A 19,645-nucleotide genomic window follows, 5' to 3' on the forward strand; every position below is an offset into this window, starting at 1 on the left:
GGTATAGTTTGACGAAGCGGCGAGGAGTGCAGAATTATTGGTGCTTGAATGGCGAAGAGACGAGGAATGGAGCGATAGTCTTGTTGAATGAGAGCTTTCGTCTTCCCACGTAACCACACCTGCGGGAGAAATTCCGAGGGGATCACACTGCAGAGGTATGGATTAAAGTTCTTTTGCTTAAATCCGTGACTACTCCTTGTCCGTAATTGAGAAGTTAGGTGAAATTAAAGCATCGGAGGGAAGTTATGTAAATAACTAGGTACTTTTAGGCAATTACGTAGAACTGGATGAATGTAGACAAGTTGGAGTGGATTCTGTGATCCATTTGACATGAGTAGAACTGTAGGAAGTGCAAAGGACAGAGATGGCGACAGGGAAGGGGAAATGGTGATAGTGCAGGCAGGAATGGTAATGAGATGGCAAAGGGGGGACGGGAGGGAGGGGAACAAGTAGTGAGGGGAGGGGGGAGTTGGGTAGCGGAAGGCAGACCAGAGCTGAGTGAGGGTGGAGATGGGGGATAAAATGGAAACGTCATCAGAGGGAAGTGGTTAAAATGAATAAAATCGTACTAAGCCAGACTAAATTGTAGTGGGATGGTTACCCCTTTGATTACCACGTAGTTTTATTCAAGGCCAAAAAGTGACCCAGTTAAAATTATCTGTCTATATATCTATCTATATCGAAAAATCTCCATGAAGTTGCGCAATCGTCTGGCAGAAGCAAAAATAATGTATGTTCCCGTTCTCATGGGGTTACCTTCGCCATCAGGGGGTTGGCCAGTACAGAAAATAGGCTAGGAAATAGTTGGGCATTAAAACAGGAAAGACATTGAAACAGGGAGCACATTGAAACGGAGGATATTGAAACAGAGGGGACATTAAAGAGGGGACATTAAAAATGACGGGACATTAAAAAAAAGGATAGTAAAAAATGGACATTAAAACAGGGAGGACATTAAAATGAGGACATTAAAACAAGGACAATAAAACAACACAAACAGGGAGGACACTAAAACAGGGAGGACATTAAAAAGGGGGACATTAAAACAAGGGCATTAAAACGGAGGACACTAAACCAGAGAGGACACTAAACCAGGGAGGACACTAAACCAGGGAGGACACTAAACCAGGGAGGACACTAAACCAGGGAGGACACTAAAAAGGGGGGACATTAAAAAGGGGGGACATTAAAAAGAAAAAAATGAGGACATTAAAAAAGGGCGGGGGACACTCAAAAACCAGGGACGGGGGCACTCAAAAACCAGGGGTGGGGGCACTCAAAACCAAGGGCGGGAGCTCCTAAAATGGTTGGAACTCAAAAAAACAGGATGGGAACTCAAACAGGGGGTACTAAAAACAGGAAAGACTAAAAAAAGTGGAAAACTATGGCAGGTACGTGCTAAAACAAGGAGGAACTTAAGAGGATGGAAACTCAAAAACAGGGTAGGCTTAAAAATAGGGTGGAAACTCAATAGGGTAGGATTTCACTGGGGCACACACCAGCAACAACAAAAATGAACACTACAGCAGAAAACAGGGTGGCCACAAAATTGGGTAGGGACTAAAACAGGGTAAAGAAGGGTAGGTGCTAAATTAACGAGTAAGAAAAATAGAGTGGACAGTAAAAATGGAGTTCCGTAAAAACCGTGGATATCAAGAGGGGATTTAACTTCTGAGCAGTAAAAGGTCGAGTTGTCATTAAAAGATAGCGCAGTTACTTTGAATGCTTATTGTGAAAGCTAAAAATTCTTCTTGCCTCATACTTCATTTTTTTTTTTCCTGAGTTTAATTGCTCCTATACCTGTATTGTGGGTATGGCAGAATATAGTTGTCGATTGCATGCCTTCAGCGAGGAATTAAAATTCTTTGTGGGTAATAATGCAGGTCCAGCTTTGCCCAAGTTTGAAGGAAAATTAATCAAAACCGAATAAGTAAAAACAATAAATACTTCACCACAGTGCTAGGTTTCACAAATAGTGTAGCAATGAACTGCCGTAGTCGCTGATGGTGGTGGAGATTGGTGGCGATGGTGGAGATTGGTGGTCATGGTGGAGATTGGTGGTCATGGTGGAGATTGGTGGTAATGGTGGTGCTGTCCTCTTTGCCTCAGCTTTTGCGCCTCCAAGCCTGCAAACAAGCATTAGGTTATACTTGGGGAAAATTGAATTCCTTAGATCTTATCAGTCCCTTCAGCATTATGAAATATATTCTTGCCTCCTCCACTTGATTAATCGAAATCTCTGGCTGTGAAAGGTAATTAACGATTTATCTATTCCCTCCACTTATAAGTCTCCAAAGAGCAAAAATGAAATGTCACCAGCTTGAAGGGGTGGAAAATACTTTAGTTACCTTACCCTTTTATTGAAGTTTTCTTTAATAGAATATATTTTAATTTTTGGTCAAAGTTTTTCTGGATAGTTTTTGGCCTATTGACAGATAAATTTCAGATGAATAAAACTGACGTTCACTAGAATAAAAATAAAAATAACATACCGCAGGACAAGGGTTAAGAACTTTATGCTGAATTAGTCATACCAAAACCATTCTTTTTAAAGTCAATTTCAGAATCATGGTTGCTTCGAAAAAAAATTGCAGTAAAACACACAGCGGGAAAATCAATATAATATACTCTGGTTCCGTAAGTCTTTGCTGTGACAGACTTAAGAAAATGGCTGGTTTCTCCCTGCAACAACCTGCCGGCTAATTGGCTTGTTCAAGCCAACCGGCTCCTTGTTCGCAGTTTTAATTTTATTATTAGAACATATATACCGAGTTTTAAAATAAGAAAGACCACTGTATCCATAATAATCCCTGTCTGGAAAATATGTCTACGTTAAAGGCTTGAATATTCACTTATTAGAGGATATTTGCCACGGTATGACGAGCCTGTGAACTTACCTCCTCACACCACGGTAGCTGGCAGCCGAATGAGCCCCGCTGTCTGTGTTCGTCTTGGTCTCACCTCGACCTGGAAAAAAAATCCCGCCCTGGACACAGAAATCACGATAAGCACAGTTTTTGTTAATTTTGTTACAATGCGGGCTTTAAAATCTGCTTGACTTATTGTTTTTGAAGTATTGTATTTATCTGAACGGAAAGACATTTTTTTTAACGATAAACTAGGGGTTTAGAAAAATATGTCATTGGCAAGACGGAGCGCTGATTGTTTCAAGGCATTTCCATTATTTTGCATGTGCAGAATATGTGTGATTAATGGTTGGGAACGAGGAAAATAAGTAACTTTCCTATATTTATTCATGGCACGAAGTTTCAGAACCGGATAGTGGTCCTAGTGCACGATAATAGAGTAGGTGGGCGTGCGTGTGTGTGTGGCTGGGGGGGGGGTGGCAGGTGTGAGGTGTGCTGGTGGCGTTGTGACAAGTGATTCGTCTTCCCCCTCCTCGTTCTTCCTCCTTTCTTCCTCCTAATTCCTCTTTTTTTCCTCCTCATTCCTCCTGTCTTCCCTCCCCTCAGTGGCGTGATCAGGACTCGCCATATGAAGGGGGTAAAGGTGGGGACTAATTTTCTCCTCTCTATTTGTAGTTTTGTACACCCAGTTCTTGACAATTTCTGCGGTTCATTTTAGGTTACATGGAAGTATTTTTATTTACATAACTTTACTTAATGTTTATTCGATACTGTTTCATCATCTTCATTATTATTATTATTATTATTATTATTATTATTATTATTATTACTATTAATTTTATTATTATTATTATTATTATTATTATTATTAATTTTATTATTAATATTATTATTATTATTATTATTATTATTATTATCATTATTACTATTATTGTTGATGTTGTTGTTGTTGTTATTGAGTGACACGCCAAATGGCTTCCTGTACACCAGGGAGCCATTTACTATGCTGGGTGGTAATCAAATAACCAAATTATAGAGCCTGGTGGTTTAGTGGGTAATTAAGGAGCTCCAATCGGATTGAACCTGTGTAGGTTTATATCCAAGGGATGGTTGGGGTTTATTGCTCACGTAATGGCACTCAGGGATGAGTGAGGCTGGTCACTCATCTTAAATGTCAGGACCAACTTGCCTAGCCCCGGGCTCCTACGCTCCTTAAGGGGCAACATAGGACTGGATGATGGATGAATGGATGGATGAATATTATTATTTTTACTGTTATTATTATTATTATTATTATTATTATTATTACTGTGGGGCATTGTAGGATTGGATGATGGACGGATGGATGGATTATTTTCACTATTATTATTATTATTATTATTATTATTATTATTGTTATTGTTATTATCATTATTATTATTAGTTATTATTGTTATTTTTATTATTATCATCATTGCTATTGTTTTTATTTTTATTATTATTATTATTATATACCACGTTGAGTACACCGCTTCCCGTCCGATCAGCGAAGTTAAGTAACGTTGGGTCTGGTTAGTACTTGGATGGGTGACCGCCTGGGAACACCAGATGCTGTTGGCATCCCTACGTGTCAAGTGGGGTTGGTGGAGGATTAGTGCCCCTCCCTGTAAAACAATTAACTCTAAGCCCTTGGCCACCCCGTTTGGGATAGATGGCGTCTGGCAATGAATGATGATGAAAGATTATTATTATTTTTATTATTATTATTACTATGATTATCATTATCATCATTATCATTATCATCATCATTATCATTTGCATATTCCTGGGGTACATTGATTTAACTATTCCTTATTCTTCATCAGCAATCATACGTCTAAAGGTGTTACATAATGCCTAAAGGGTAAACTTAAATTCTACTCTTTAAACTCTGTTTATAAGGACAATTCTCACAACACATGGGATGATGAAGGCAAAGAAGAAATCAGTGTATAGTGGCCCTACAATTACCCTATATATATATATATATATATATATATATATATATATATATATATATATATATATATATATATATATATATATATATATATATATACAATCTTACGCTTACATGGAGGAGAAAATTGAAAATCTGTGCTTATAAAATTTCACACTAATTTTTACCTACATATTTATCTGCTTATTTATTTATTTATTTGTGTATTTATTTACTTATTTTATTTAATAATTTCTAGGTGCAGTTTCCTCCTAAGCTGAATAAAATCGTCTGGCACCAGCAGGGATAAAAGTGCGTCGTCCCAGCGAAGGAGTGGATCCTGTCGGCGTCCTGTGGCACCCTGTCTGATTAAATAGATATGCCGCACAAAAGCAATAAATATTCAATCAAATATTTCCTCATCTTAAATGTCAGGACCAACTTGCCTAGCCCCGAGCTCCTACGCTCCTTAAGGGGCAACATAGGACTGGATGATGGATGAATGGATGGATGAATATTATTATTATTATTATTATTATTATTATTATTATTATTATCATTATTATTATTATTATTATTACTGTGGGGCATTGTAGGATTGGATGATGGACGGATGGATGGATTATTTTTACTATTAGAATTATTATTATTATTATTGTTATTATTATTATTATCATTATTATTATTAGTTATTATTGTTATTTTTATTATCATCATTGCTATTGTTTTCCTTCTCACTCACGTAACCTAGTAATAAAGTGTGTGTGTGTGTGTGTGTGTGTGTGTGTGTGTGTGTGTGTGTGTGTGTGTGTGTGTGTGTGTGTGTGCGGGGGAGGGAGGGAGGGAGGGAGGGAGGTGGGGGGGACAGAAATGCAGCAGAAGGTCACATATGGAGTCTGGAACGGGCACGAAATCTATACCACCCCCTACCAGCCCAAAACGCCCAACCTCGTACTGTATAAATATTTTCTGACAACCCTAAATAGGTGAGAGGATTTGTTTATGTCTCTGCACTGTCGTAGAAAAAACAAATGCGATTTCTTTTTATTCAGATTCTTGATTTGCCATTCAGTACAAGCCCTAACACCCTGGGGGACGCTGTCAATGAAAGTCAAGGCGAATATTACGGAGAAATTAAATAAGGTATCCCAGTGATTCTCCCTTCTCTGTAGACCTCCCTACGTGTTGAAAGTTTTACAGAGTAGTTAAATGAGTTACCCCGCTATTTCCCCGTCTTCCATTAGCCTCTATGTGTGTGTGTGTGTGTGTGTGTGTGTGTGTGGGTGGGTGTGTGTGTGTGTGTGTGGGTGTGTGTGTGTGTGTGTGTGTGTGTGGGTGGGTGGGTGGGTGGGTGGGTGGGTGGGTGTGTGTGTGTGCGTGTGTGTGAGAGGGGATGGGTGGGAGTGTGTGTTTAAGGGAAAAATACGCTAGTCTCCCCAATAATCTTTATATATATATATATATATATATATATATATATATATATTTATATATATATATATATATATATATATATATATCGTTCTCTAAGCATGTTTACTAGGATAGAAAAATTAATTGAGTTACCCCTAAAATTTCCCGTTTTCTGTTATTCCCGTTTTCTATTAAGGAGCTCCTAATTCGAACCCATTGGTGAGGAGTGTTCGAGCCTTTCAAAGATCATTCGAGACGGTTCTGAACCCTGGAGATTTCTAGAATTTTGTCAGCATGCGAGGTGGCGACGGAAGGACGGTTTGCCCTGGCTCCTAGTTTGTTTCCTGACTCTGACCGCTACGCTTGTCCCTGCAACTCTCTTCCGGCCGCAGTTCTCTTCAGTTTACCACTTTGATTTCGTAACGTATTGGCCTTTTTAGAGCTACGCTTGGCCCCGCAGCTTTCTTTAGGCCGCAGTTCTCTTTAGTTTACCCTTTGGATTTGGTAACGTATTGTCTGCTTTAGTTTTTATTACTTTAAGGCTTTTTCACCCTAGAATTTCATGTTGGTGAAATAGTGAACTTAGACGGTTTTAACCTCCCTACTGGTCCGAAAATGCTTGCCTTATTGAATAGATTGTGGTGATAGAAGGAATAAAACCCTAGCCCTTAGAGTGAAAGGGTTAAGGATGGGCTGTAGCACCTCTTCCTTACCGGTTCATCATTCCGTATGGTGACATTGTTAGGGGAAATTGTTCATGAGCATTGTTCACTCATGGGTAACACTGTTCAGGTTTAAATAGCCTGAATAAGAGCCCATTGTGGTTCTTAAATTTGAGGTTTTGTGAACTCGTGGATAAGGATTAGATAGGCTTTGTTAATGCATTTATTTGGAACTTCATATATTTATTGGCAGTTCATAAATACAGCATTTTTCTAAATCAATTACATCCTTCAATAATGTGATTACATCCTTTCTTGATAACTTTCTTGATTACATCCCTTGATACATTTATTAGCCTATATATTTGCGTACAGTTTTAGGTTTCATGGCACACATCTAATTTCCTGAACTTCTCTTCTCAGGTGTGGCTGCTTCTGACACCTGCACTAGCCAGACCCACTTAGTCCCTTCGAGGCGTAGGGGACCGAGGCAAGGCTTCCGCAGTCCAGTATGAGGGTAGATGACCGGCTTACTTCCTGGTGGCATTCCGTGATCAAAGGACCTTTCTTTACTTCTTGGGGATCGAACCTGTGCAGGTCAGTCACTCCGACCGGGGCGTCCTAACCACCACGACCACCAGGCGCCTTCTGCTAATAGTGATGGTTCAGGTGAGTTCATTTTTAGCTACTCGTTGCCTGCCGCTTCAATCCGAGGACTTAATTATTCTTGCTACTTCCAAATGATTGACTACGAGCAGAGATTTTGCATTAAAAGGATTAGTAAACTGTATCTAATCCTTGCAGATCAGAAAGTTAAATAATAAATCCTCGGACTGAAGTTAAGCTAGGTTTAAGCATAGCTGAAACTTGCGTTTATCTTTAATGCAGAGTTGTAAAAAGATGTTCAAAATGAAGATAGTTGTATAGATAATTATGGTAAGATGGTGGTGCAAGTGCTATGGAAATGGAGTTATTTCTGAACCTGAATGAGCCAGTAAACAAACTATGGCTCCTTGATTGTTTGCCAATATAAGTAGACCGGTCAGCAAATATTAATCGTAAGATTTAATGAAATGATGTATTAGATGAGCCCTGCATCTATTGTGGGGACGACTTTTCTGAAGTAGAATATAGTAAGTGAAATTATTTAATTATAGTCAGTGGTGTAAAAAGAACATTAACTGGTAATTCAAACTGAGCTTTCCCCACAACACAATATTATTTGGACTCTTAGTATTATTTGAACTAATATACTGTATTTACTTCCCCACAGGACTTGGTACGCCGGTTGCTGTGACCCTCCTTCCTGCCAAACTCTCCCCCCTGCCACGGCTGATGCCCTAGTTGACACTTCATCCTGCCCGACATTAACTCCTGGTACCCCCCTGCTAAGCCTATTCGAACCCTGCAAATAGTGATCTTGATTAGACTGAACCCCTGCCAAGAATATTCGAACCCTGCCACCAGTGATCAGGCAAGATTAGTCAACCCCTGATGGAAGTGATGACCCTGGGAAGATTACTCCTGTGCTACCAGTGATGACCCTTGCAAGACTACTCTACTCGTGCTGTCTTATTCTTTTGTTGATGTATCTTGGCTAATACAATATATGAACAAAAATTTTCTTTCTTGTTTTCTTGTACATTTTGATGAAGATGATGCAGGTTTTTTACCTTGGGTGGTTTTTAACTGAACTTTTAACAAATTTAGGGGTTCCTACTGGCATACTTAAACATGACAGAAAATGTTATGAAAATATGATCAATCACCAGAGAAAAACTTATCATTGATATTTTTTTTTTTTTTCAATTTCCTGTTATCTTAGACAAATAAAATATAAATATAAAAAAATGATTTCCAATTTCGCGGCAAAAAATATGGGAAATGGGACAAAAAAATGGGGAAAAAAGGACCCAAAAATATATACTAAGTCGATTGCCTTGTTTAAGGTGACCAGGTTCTGCGTCGAGCCTCTGATAATCCGAAGAGCGTCCGGAGACGATCTGAAAAGAGAGGAAGCTGTCAGAAAAAATAAAAAAAAGCTCCCCCTCCCACAACCACCACTGGCAGTAGTAGGGTTGGGAGGGGGAAACGGGGGTGGGGGAGCTATGGAGAGAAAAGGTGTACCAAGAGCGCACACACGGACGGCCATCTTGGATTCGAGTTGCCAGCTAGTATTTTTATGACCGAATTTTTGGACTCTGTATATTTTTGGGATGACAAGAATGGAAATATTGCTTGGAGTTGCCACTTAGTCAATTCATGAACTATTTTTTGGACTTATAGTATTAGTTTGAGATGCCACAATGCAAAATATAACATGAATCAATTGTCACTTTATTTATCAACGACGTTTTGACACTAAATATGAGATGACAAGGTGTAAATATTACTTTGACTGAATAGCCAGTTACTTTATTCATGAACGCATTCTTGGACATTGGATTATATAATTTTGAAATGCCAAAATGAAGAAAAAAAAATCTTAGCTGGTTGGTCAATTGTTCATAAGGGATTTTTAAAACTCAACATTTCAAGATGGCAACACAGATAATTTCGGGAGTACTTTTTAAATATTTTCGAACGTAAAAATATTATGCCGAAATACTTATCTTCCAGGAGTACATTCCATCGATGACCTGAACAATTTTTATATTTAATGGTAGTAAAAATTGACGCCAACCATAGTTTTAGAGGTGAATTTTTTTTTAAACATATTTTGGACTGTATGAAGGACGATCTTTTTTTACTAACTTTTTGAATCCAGTCACGCATTTTCTCATATATTCTTGCTTCATACAGACGATTTTATTTCAGAAAGGCCTCTCGTATGGAAGGGGTTTGGGCAAGATGTGTAGAAGGAGATGTGAGGAGGGTGTATGATGGATGTAGGCAGAGTCGTTAAATTAGAGAGCTTAGGTTAGGTTAGTACAGTGTGGGGTGAGTTAGGTTAGGCTGGGTTGGATCGGGTCAGAGGGTGTTGAGTTAATAAGTGATAGGGTCAGTTGATTTGGGGCAAGGAAGGCTGGGTTAGATTGTGGTAAGTCGGGTTTGGCTTAGGATAGCGTGGGCAGGGCTGAGTTAGGTTAGCTTGGGTTAACAGGTTAGGGTGGACTGTGCTAGAGGACTGGAGGGTAGACTAATTAAGGCAACAGAAATAGTAAAACAAGACAAAAAGTTTACAGAAGGGGAAGAGAGAGGAAAAGAAAACATCAAATAAAAGGGTCAGGGAGGAGGGATCAAGAAGGGACTGGGGGGAGGGAGAGGAGGGTAAGTAAGGGATGGTGCGAGGGGGAGGTGTGGGTGTGAGAGAAAGAGGGAGAGAAGGGAAAGGGAAGGTGGAGGGAAGGGAGATGGCAGGGTAAGGTAAGAGAGCTTACAGGATGAAAATGTAAGGGAGAAAGTGACTGGGGAGGAAAAGGGAGAAAATGTGTTGGGGAAAATGAAGGAGAGGAGTTAAGAGGGAATGAGGTGTGACAACAAATCTCCAATACACCTGCTCCACTAACCTCCTCATTAAGGCAACGTGTCAAGTTACGTAATGAACTGGCATAACTAACAACGTATCAGAATAAATAATGACAATCGTACAGTTATTTTGTTCAATTAGTAACGAGCTAATGCATAGTCTGGCAACATAACACCATGAAATAAAACATCTTCAAAATCACTAACTTTTATGGAAATGAAATTAATGTTTTGTCAGTACGGTAATTTGGTATCAGCGAATTACAAAGTCCAAAATATATCCATTGCTATAAATTATCAAGTTTCTTTGTGAGCGAAATGGGAAGGATGGTAACTCTATGGCAATGTCATCAAATATCCTTCAAGTGACACCAGTCTTATAGTTAACATGAACTGAAGAGCTTGAGCCTAATTTAGCATATAAGAATAATACTTTGAAATGTAACTCGCAATAATTACTTTTTCTCAGTGAAGCGAGAAGACTGACTGACAATTTCGCCATTTAAAAAATAAAGTAAAGAGCTTCTTGAAAATATCTTTCTTGTTAAAAATTACCGTGTTAGTTTCTTAGTGAAATATCGTCTAAAAATAAAACGTCACATACTCAAGTAATAAATCACATATTCAGTATTTCGGCATAAAATAAAAACAGTTAATCACATAACTTTCAAAACTCGACAATTTTGAGTTGATATAATCAGTGCTGGCTTTATCTTGATATAACATAACAGGCCGTAAGTGTGTGGCGCCGAGGTGGACATAGATTCACAAACAAACTTCAAGCAACTAAGTTTTATTTTGGAGGGAAGGCAAGGAAAAGAGGACACAAGATCTCTCGATGCCTCTCATTCTTCTTGCAAAATTAATCTTAAGTTACGAGAAGTGAATTATCGTAAGCTATTTTGTGAATCTCGTCCGTGGGTGTCAGAGCTCCGGGTACACGAGGATACAAGGCCACATGGAACGGACTGCACACCAGGATACAGGATACACTTACACCATGACCCGTATTCTCGAAAGATCTTAGTCACTTCGTACGGTAGGCAGCTGTTCACACCAGTGAATTTTAGCTTTCAGAATTCAATTTGTTTTCTCGTGTTCTTTACGTTATTATTCACTTTAATTTGGCTTTGAAGTTCTTCGTAGCTTTATTGAATTAAGAAAAATAATAAATAATTGATCTAATAACATTTTAAGGATTATCATTCGTAGTTAGCCTTGTAAACGGCATAATTAGGCCTATCTAAAGATATTCATTATAAATCCATCGTACTATAGAATATTTCACTATGTCTAGCCGCATCAATAGGAGTATATTAGTTGAAGCTGGCATCACTGAGGACTAAATCTGGTACCAATGATGCCACACATGACGGATCTGTTCAGCCATGGAAGTGGATTGGCTTCGTAGCGAGGGAAAAAGAGTAGAGATACAACTCAGACAATCTAGTTAACACTCCCAGGCGTAGGATGCACTCAAGGATTTGTTAGGGCCACCGACAGACTATGTAATTCCGTTGCAGGAAACAAATGGAAAAACTAAATATCAGTCAGCACAACAGAGGGCAAGGAGAACAGCTCAAGTACTTCAGTGACATCCAACCTCTGTACCCTGTAACATCAACACTGTAGAACAAGACGCACTGTGTTGTCACATCAGACACCGCATCACAGCACCACACTACAGTCACTCTCGTAAGAACACCTCTAGGAGCTCTGTAGTTCCATAATTAGAGAGAACATAACAGCAGGCGGAGAGAAGAACGGGAAAGGATAAGGAATGACAGTGGGGGACAGATGTATGGTGAAAGTAGCATTTTTTTTAGTGCTAAGATGAACCAACCAAAGGCTGGAAGCCCGCAAAAAAAAAAAAAAAAAAAAAAAAAAAAAAAAATCCAAGAAAAACTGTATGAAATAAGTCCAAATGGAAGATCAATTCATTTCGAGACACCTGGACACTGCTTTTAAAAGACTGGTGATCATTGGCAGAGGGAAATACAAACTGAGGAAGACAGTTTCAGCGATGACCTTTTGCATACATAAAGGACTGAGAGTATTAGTTAACTCATGTATTAGAGAGCTGGACAAAAAAGGGATGTAATTGCTTAGCCACACGCGTTGCACGCCCTCCATCACGGAGGATGAATGCAAGCAAATAGTTCAGAAGAAGAGTAAATAGTTCAGAAGAAGAGTAACCACTGTAATGACGACAGTAGACAGATAAAGATGCAACACTGTGGCAAGAAAGAGAAGGTACGGGGAGTCAGAAAGTGGATCTCTTATGGCTACCCCTTGTAGGGAGGTTCCCATGAGGGATGCATGGAAAACAACCAAGGGCCGCAAATGACTATGCAGTGCCTCACATGAATAAACCGCAGTTGAATTTCTATTACCAAACACATCCATCCATCCATCCATCTACACTTCCAGCCCTAATGGCAACACAATAGCACCATACATCCACATCACCACACGATCAATCCATAGTTTCCCACAAAACACCATCCCACACCACCATCACTTTGTCCTAGCCATCTCACACAATACCACATATTCACCACCCACACCACTGCACGACCAAACCACCATTCCCCACTTCACCACATCATCACTTTATCTTAGCCACCATACACAGCTCATCATCATCTCTATTTTTTTTTTTTCATATTTCCACACCACCTACACCACCACTCAATTGTCCCACACAGTCACACATAGCACCACATCACCACTCATGCTACACCACCACCACCTACACCACTAGTTCATCACAATACCCACATCGTCATCACCTTATCCACACCAACACGTAATATCACATCACCATTCCCCCAAAGTACCACTCCACTTACACTACCACCTCTCCACCACACCACATACATCATAACTCCACTTGCAAACACTCCATTTCACTCGTATCTCGACACCACATTAAGCACAATACCACATCATCGACATCACCACTATATCAACCCCAACAAGACTCAGCGAATCACCAGACCTGTTATTGTTGCAGATTTAGTCCTTGTGATGCTCAGTTCTTTTTTAACAGCAAATCACGGTACTGGATCACGCATGTGCAGTTTATTCCATGTCGCCTTGTAATACACACAATTATAAACAATGCCTAGGCTACACAAACACAAATACACAAATATATAAATCACAAAGACACAAAAAATCCATTGGTGAAATCTGTCCAGTCTCTTAAATTTTAAATGAACTTTCTTGTGACAAATATCTCTTTTAAGAAAATCTAAAAACAAGGGGATAAAATAGTAATTTGTACAAGTTCCGGTTAAGTTTGAGAAACAATGCTGGGCAAAGTTCAGACATGATATGGGTAGGGTAGGGTAGGGTAAAGTAAGGTAAGATCAGGTAAGATAAGGTAAGGTAAGGTAAGGTAGGGTAGGGTAGGGTAGGGTAGGGTAGGGTAGGGTAGGGTAGGGTAGGGTAGGGTAGGCTAGGCTAGGCTAGGCTAGGCTAGGGAAGGGTAAACTACGGAGGAGTAAGGTAAAGTACGGTAGGATAGGGTACGGTAGGCCAGATAGGGTAGGGTAGGGTAGGGTTGGGTAGGGCAGGATATGGTAAGGTAAGTTAATACTAGAGCAAAGTAAGTCAGATTGGGTTAGGGAATGGTAGTTTGGGTTAGGTAAGTAAGGGTAAGTTAGTTTTGCAAGGTTAGATATACTTAGAGAACGGTAGGGCAGGGCAGGACTTGTTAGACTAGGTTAGGGTAAGGTGGGCTAAGTTAGATTTAGGTAAAGGTAGAGGACAGGTTGGGGTAGGATATGAAAGGGTAGGGTAGGGTAAGGTAGGATAAGGGTGCTTTGGGTGGGGTGGAGTGGGGTGGGTTTGGGTGGAGAAGGGAAGGGTAGAGTAGGGTTGGGTAGGGTTGGGTAGGGTAGGGTAGGGTAGGGTAGGGTAGGGTAGGGTAGATAGATTAATTTACGTTAACTTTCATCACAAAACAATGCTGATAAAATTAACCTGATTTTCACATTTTAATTCGCTTATAATCGATAACTTCTGATCATCCAGGTAGATATTTTTACTCCTATGTTTATATTTTCTTCTACTCAATGAAAACAAACAGCACATGTAAGAGAGAGTCTGGGAACTATCCTTAATATCAAAATCTGGACAAATTTCACATAAAAAAATAATCAAATAAGCATTACCACTTGTCATAACAACGTAAGGAAAACCTATCATCTTTATTTAGCTTATAAAATACAGAGTCCCTATATTTTGCAGTAATATCTAAGTTTGTAAAATCCTCGAGACTATAACCTTGTATGCCAGTTGAGCTTAAAGGAACACGGTGTGCTGCTGAACTGCAAATATCGTGAGTCTATATACTTCTTGCCTGTCCTTCAATCCTTGCATCATTCCCATCTAGATTTTTCCCCGTCCTTTCTACCTCACCTCACTTTTTCCTCTTCCTCTTCCTCTTCCCTGTCCTTTTACTCCTCACCTTCATCCCTCTCCCTCCCCCACCTCTCTCTTCTACCTCCCTTCTCCTTACTTCATCCTCTCTCTCTCCCTTCCCCACCTCTCTCTTTCTCTTTTCCATTCCTCCCTCCTTATTTCCTCCTCTCTCCCTCACTCCTCACTCCCCCCGTACCTCTCTTTCTTTTCCTCCTCCCTTTCCTTATCGTCCTCCTCACCTTCATCCCCCTCCCTCCCACACCTCAGTTTCTCTTTTACCCGCTTTCTCCTTTCTTCATCCTCACTCTTCCTCCCTTCCTCTCTTCTCTCTTTCTCTTTTCCCTCCCTCCTTCCTCACGTCCTTCTCTCTTCCTTCGTACCTTCCAATTCCTCCTCCACTCTCCCTTCCCTTAGCTCTTTCTTCTTCGCTCCTCTCCACACTTCTGAATCACTCTCACTAGCACCACCTACCTATGTCCGATTATTTTCTGCAATTATCTTACCCATTAATCTATCTAATCTAACTTTCTTTCTCTAACTTCATCTAACTTTACCCGAGTCTAATTTTATCAGATTATCTACCTAATAAACTATGTCTATCTGTCTGCCTATCGTCTGTCTGTCTGTCTGTCTGTCTATCTGTTTTCTTATATCCGTGTCTGTCTTTCTGTTTATCTATCCATCTATCTATCTATATCTATCCCTTTCTATCTACCTATCTGTCTGTATCTATCCCTGTCTATGTCTCATCCATCCATCCATCCATTTATCTATCTATCTCTCTATCTACCTTTCTATCTATCCATCTATCTATCTATATCTATCCCTTTCTATCTACCTATCTGTCTATCTATCCCTGTCTATGTCTTATCCATCCACCCATTTATCTATCTATCTATCCGTCTACCTTTCTATCTATCCATCTGTCTATCTGTCTACCTCCTTAACCTCATAATCTCCTTGCAGTCCAGCAGCGTACCATCTCCTTCACCCCTTCACAATGATGATGCCTTTATATTTCATTCTTTCAACCACAAGGCAATATTATCCCCCGTATTGCAATGAAGGGGTGATGGGAGACTGATATTACCACTTAAACCTCTAAATAGAACACTAATGCAACTGATATGAACACCAGTAGGGCTGAATTTAGCACATAACGCTAACTCGAACATCAACACTACTGATTCTAGCGGCCGTATTATCGAAAATGGATAAGCGAAAGTGTTAAAAAAAAAAAGTCCGTAATTTTAACGGGCATTTTTGAAACACCTGTGATTATTTGTGATTAGCCTGCATCCGACATTACAGAAGGCAGTCAGCAAAGATACAGAAAATTCACATATATTCGATCATCACCACATTATTCAGAAATTATCTTCCTAAACTGATTTTTATCCACATCAAGACCTACGAGGGTGTCCCATTAGTTTTCGGCCTGTTACGAAAAGATACGGTATTTCTCTGTGGTAAATCTATATGGTGTGAATGTGACCTTTTTGATGATCAGTTTAATATGTTACTTTCTTTTCGTACGCTGATATATTCTCTCTCTCTATTCCATGTGCTCAAATGGAATTACTCGGCCTATATCGGAAAAAAAAAAAATGGCTGGTGAGTTATTAAGTACTTGCATATCAAGAAAATGATACAGGGTAAATTCATGAAGATAGGGGTTGTTCTTGCTCAACCCCGTTCCGTCTGATCGAGCAGACCCGTCGACTGCACGTAAGCAACTTCCCCAATTAGGTTGTCCCATAAGTTCTGTACAGCATTTACAGTATGTGTTGTCTGCGTCTCTGTTGGCTCGTGCTGTGTAATGTCAAATCTAAGGTGGTGGCTGAGGAGGGTCGGGTGATGAGGTTATGGTAGAGACATTAAGAGAGAATGCCTCTTGACAGTAAGAGTAATGTGTCGCGTTTACAAGAGGCCAAACGATCACTGAGGATGAACAGTGTCCTAGTTGGTCGTGTGAGTCTGACAGGCTATACGAGGGATGTATGATAAATGGCTAATACTGTTTATATGAACTGTGGAAGCTGCGTGAAGAAATAAACAAGAATCGCGATGAGGAGCAGCGTTGAGGTGTGCCAGTGAGGGCAAATGAATACGGTTTCAGATTACTATATCACTAAGTTTATCCGCCCGACTTAGCCCGGTTAGACTAATACCTGTTCTCAGTACTAAAATTATGATCTCAGTGGTAGAAAATCTGCCACTGATGACGAAATAACTGTAGAGCTCTATCTGAATGGCTGTGGCAATAGCTGGTATCGAGAGGACTTAACAGAAATAAGAGAGAAAAAGTAGACAAGTGCACTGAACTCCCCGAAAGATATATCCAAAAATAATAAAACACAATGATAGATGTGTTCAAAAATAATAAATCAAGACGGATGATGTGTTAAAAAATAATAAAGTAAAACGAAGGTTATGTTTAAAAGCCCGTTCATTGCCAGGCCTGCAACTTTTGAGACACCTCTCTCTAGATCTCATTTCACACGTTCGCGGTCCAGTTTTGATAATACGGCCGGCACACCTGTATTGCTGGCTCTATGACAGGTGAATGAAAGTGACAGGTGTGGCTAACTAAAAAATAAAATGTTAACTTACTTCTTACCATCACGGAGAGAGGAGAGGAGTGGTGACCCGCTTGTAGATTTCTTGCAGTTACCCGTCAATCTGTAGAAAAAAATCATCATCATTATCATCATAGCACCATCGTTATAATCATCACCACCATCAGTCATTATATCATCATCATCATCATCTTTATCATTATCATATTCTACGCTTACCATGAGGTGGAAAAGAATAACAAAAAAGAAAAAGAAAAAAGAAAATGGGGACACGCAAAACCAAGTAAGCCATCATCACAGTGTCCAGTGAAAAATATGCACAAACCTTCATTCATTTGCTATTTTTATTTTCCCTCAACAAAAGAGTCAAATAAACGTAACAATTGCAGCGAAAAACAACATTCCACCTTCCCCCTTCCTTCCAGCCTTGGTCATGCCCTTTTTTACCAGCGTCACAGTGGGATGGAAGGAGGGTGGGGTAGGGGAGGGGGTAGGAAGGAGGCATAGGGGTGAGCTGGGGGGAGGAGATGGGGAGCTGGAGAGATGGTGTGCTGCGGGGAGGAGGGGGAATGTGATGTGATGGGAGAGGAGAGATGAGGTATATTGAAGGAGCGATGACGTGTACTGGAGGAGGAGGGATGTGGTGTTGTGGAGGACGAGGCAAGGAGGGTAGGGAAGAGGAGGTAGGAGAAGTGAAGTGGGGGTGTGGTGGGGAGGAAAGAGGTGGGAAAGGGTAAAATGGAGAAGGAAGGTGGGTAAGGGTAGGGGTATTTGGAGAAGAAAAGTGGGGTGAGGGTAGTACATGGGGTTAGGGTAGTAGAGGAGGTTAGGGTGGTAGGTGTGGTCGGAGAAGGAGGTGGAGGAGGTAAGATGAGGATGTGTTGGGGAGAGGAGAGGTGGGATGGGGTGGAAAAGGCAAGAAGGATCAGATCTAGTTTCTCTATATCAGGTGAGGATCATATTCACGTCATCAATCTTCCCTCACTCAGAGCAAGAAGAATGAGGTAGAATTTGACTGGTAGCGCCACATCAAGTAATTCATCCGGGATTTAGATACAGGCTACTGGTATGGAGAGACTCGCTCGTGGAAATTAACGTTTGACAAGACTCAGAAACGTTTGGAAGACTCAAAACCAGACACTGCAATGTTGTGTAGTGTACGAGTGAAACAAGAAATAATGAAAATGTTTGCAACTGATGGTGGTATCCAGATTTACCTTTTAATAAATGTAAATTGTGGTTACTTATCTACAGCTCCTCGCATACTGGAGACAAAGAATGTGTGTGTGTGTGTGTGTGTGTGTGTGTGTGCGCGTGCGCGGAGTGACGCTTAATCTAAAACCCGAAATGGTATTGATAATCACTTCTACATTAGTGACACCTTAATTATACAGGAACTATAAAGCATCTAATACTCCTCAATGATCTCAGCTGTTCGACCCTTCACTGATGCCATACACCAGGTCAGTCGAGTCTGCCTACTTTATATGTGGCATTCCTCACTTTTTTGGAAATCATTTGACTTTTTAAAATACTTTCTGGACCATAATTTCGAGTGACTTTTTGGTTTTAATACTTTCTGGATCAGAATTTCGTGTGTGACGTGGTCCAAATCTCTCTAATTCTCGGCACGTAAGACCCCTCCAGGCAAACACCGGGGACCGTATCCTCGTCGGTTAGGGAAGCTGCCTGACACTTTTTCCTAAGCGACTTATTTTGCTTATTACACCTTACTGTCCTATTTTGGGTTATATAAATCCTTCCAAAATCGCCACACTCTCCATAAATAAAACGCAAAAGGATGTTAACCAGCCATATCCCTAAATAAATCGCTAAGGAAGAGGTGACAGGGAGCCTCCTTACCATAATACGAGCTCAGATCTTCAAGGCCTCAGCTTTCAAGTGTTTTCCCCATATTAAGAGGCAAACCAACGTCATGTCGATCTCTCCCTACAGTGTTGATCATTTCATCTTAATACACAACATTATTCATACACCAGGCCCTGAGTAAAGGAATTCGAGCAGGTATGATCCTAGCTTCGAATTACACACTCCCTCCTCTTCCTAGCCTCCCCCATCCTAATCGTTCAATCTCTTGCCTATTCCCCCATCTTCCCTCTACCGCTTCACACTCTCCTTCCTCAACTGTGACATGCCGCGCAGAAAGCACCATCCCAAACTAAAAGAATATAGAGGCGAGGGAAACATTACTTTCGACAGGGCTTCTAGGTAATTAACAAAAACTTTAATTACTCAGCCAACCAATGA

General features: G+C 40.3%; 1 pseudogene; it reads left to right on the top strand.

The window, feature by feature from the left end:
* Positions 1-4,346: 4,346 nt before the first annotated feature.
* On the top strand, positions 4,347-4,466 carry LOC145394884 (5S ribosomal RNA; annotated as a pseudogene).
* The last annotated feature ends 15,179 nt before the right edge of the window (positions 4,467-19,645 follow it).

The sequence above is a fragment of the Coenobita brevimanus genome, chromosome 28 (genome assembly GCF_032717465.1).
Source record: "Coenobita brevimanus isolate Jiangsu-jjx chromosome 28, ASM3271746v2, whole genome shotgun sequence".
NCBI classification, from domain to species: Eukaryota; Metazoa; Arthropoda; class Malacostraca; order Decapoda; family Coenobitidae; genus Coenobita; species Coenobita brevimanus.